The following is a 2,830-nucleotide window of genomic DNA, read 5'->3' on the forward strand; positions in this document are numbered from 1 at the left end:
AAAGAAAAACGAGCTGGAGTAGCTATTCTTATATCTGATAAAAATAGACTTTAAACTAAAAACTATAAAAAGAGACAATGAGGGACACTATGTAAAAGGATTGATAAAAGGATTGATAAAAGGATTGATCCATCAAGAAGACATAACAATCATAAATATATATGCACCGAATGTTGGAGCAGCCAGATTTATAAAACAAACTATATTAGAAGGAAATAGACACTAACATCATAATAGCAGGGGACCTGAACACCCCACTGTCAATATTGGACAGATCATCTAGGCAAAGAATCATTAGAGAAACACAAGATCTAAACAATACTCTAGACCAATTGGACTTGGCAGATATCTACCAAATATTACAACAAACAACCTCAGAATATTCATTCTTCTCATCAGCACATGGATCATTCTCCAGGATAGATCNTCATTGTAATTAGAGATTTCAGTGTACATTCTTAGTTTTTTATTGATATAGATAAAAATGTATGTGAATAGATAGATAGATAGTAGTTCATTTTCCAAGAAGGTGTGGCACATCAGTCCCAACAAACAACTTTAGTGTCCAAATATCATTTATTTAAATATCAATCTCCACTTAAAAGATCAGCATTTCTTGGATAAATGAATGATTCTAAGTCTAGGATAGGGAACATACAAGATGAGCCTTGACCAAATTTTGGCCTCAACTAGGGAAGTTAATAGAGAATGATGAGGTAGAAGGAGCATGTATTAGAATCCAGCTTGAATAAGAAATTGATCAGACTAATTGGTGGAATGTTAACTATGAAAATAAGTAACAATAGGAACATATTATAACCCATTGAATTAACTACGAATATATGAGTCCACATTTGGGTTATGAAGTGGATATTCATAATACATCAAATTACTTCTCTACACATTCTTATTTACCTAAATTAATTTTTTTTAAAAAAGACAAAGTGCAAGGGCTTCCCAGCGCTCACAAACAACCGCCTGGATGCCTTCCTGTGGCGGCATCTGCTGCCCGAGTTCTACGAAGCCATCCGCACCTATGAACCATGCATCGTGGTGTCCGACTCAGAGAAGCACACCTTCAAGTACGTGGTGCTGAGCGACCGGCTCATCTACCTGACTGAGAACCCGCCCAGATCCATCCGGCGGGTGGTATTGCTGCAGGATGTTGTGGCCATTGACCTGATTGATCATTACCTGGAATTTTTGAGTTCACCAGATAGAGATGTCAACCAACACATTAGTATCATCTATTCTTCAACTGTTTTGAAAAAAGAGTGTGAAAAGCCAAAAGGTGTCAGGAAATTTCTATTTCCATTTCATCATGCCAATGCTAACAACAAAAAAGTCAAGGAAAGAATAATGGCCCTGTCTTTCGAAGAGGCAAAGAGCCTAGAAATCTGAGTGAATCCTCTCTCAGCTAAGCTGCCAGAGTGCACTGTGAGTTTCCAAGAGCAAGAAAAGATGGACACATCTACAACTTCCGGTCAAGATTTCGGAATAAATTGTCCCTAGCATCACTCTCTTCCACAAATCAACCAATTTACAACTATCAAACATAACATCAAGTGCATATGAAATGGGGAGATGTCCAGCAGAGGAGGCAGAAGCTCCGTGGAAACTACATGCCCTGTGGGGCCACCGTCGTGCGATCTAGCAGATAGGCTTCACCGCCACCACCCGGCTATATTCCCAACCTGGCCCAGTGCACACAGAGTAGGGAGATGTCCAGCAGGGGAGGCAGAGGCTCCACAGAAACCACACAACCTGTGGGGGCCGCCACTGCATGATCCAGCAGGTAGGCTTCACTGCAGGCACTGAGCTCCATTCCCAGCCCAGCCTAGGGCACATGGAGCAGGGTGATGTCTGGCAGGGGATTCAGGAACTCTGCAGGTACCACACCACTGCTGCAGGATCCAGCAGCCTGGCCCAGTGCGTGCAGAGCAGGGAGACATCCAGCAGTGTTGCCAGAAGTTCCACAGAGACCACACACCCTGTGGGGGGGCCACCGCTGCATGATCCAGCAGCAGCCCGGCCCAGGGTGCATGGAACAGGGAGATGCCCATCACAGGAGGTGAAAGCTCAGCAGAGACCGCACACCCTGCAGTACTGCCCCATGACCCAGCAGCCTGGCCGAGTCCAAGCTGACCAGAGATGTGGCTCCCTGGAGAGCACCAAGACCCGAGGCAACCACATACGCAAGGCACTAGTGGCCAACAGAGCAGTCACTGAGGTAGCCATACCAAATTGGGAACCCCAGCAACATCTTAGTCAGACAATAGTGTCAAACCTGTGGACTGTGAAACCCCCTGCCACAATGAATAAACATCAAAGAAAAGATACCAGAAATACAAAAAATCAAGAAAGTACACCACCAAAGTGTAATAACTCTGAAGCTCTAGATCCTATAGAACAAGAAGCCCTTGAAATGACTGACAAGGAATTTCAAGTGATAATTCTAAGGAAACTGAATAAGATACAAGACAACTCAGCTAGACATCATGATGAAATGAGGAAAAGTATACAGAACCGGAAAGAAGAAATGTACAAGGAAATCAATGCCCTGAAAAAAAATGTAGCAGAACTTGCCGAACTGAAGAATTTATTAGGCAAAATAAAAAACACAATGGAGAGTTTAACAAGCAGACTTGGAGAAGTTGGAGAGAGAACCTCTGAAATTGAAGATGGGCTATTTGAAATAACACAAAAAGACAAAAAAAGAAAAAAGAAAAAGGAATCAAAGGCATTGAAGAAAATCTGAGAGATATCAGAAAAACGTAAGTGCTCAAATATCTGAGTCATGGGTATTCCAGAAGGGGAGGAAAAAGAAGAT

The sequence above is a fragment of the Galeopterus variegatus genome, unplaced genomic scaffold, assembly GCF_000696425.1.
Source record: "Galeopterus variegatus unplaced genomic scaffold, G_variegatus-3.0.2 Scaffold11935, whole genome shotgun sequence".
Lineage (NCBI taxonomy): Eukaryota > Metazoa > Chordata > Mammalia > Dermoptera > Cynocephalidae > Galeopterus > Galeopterus variegatus.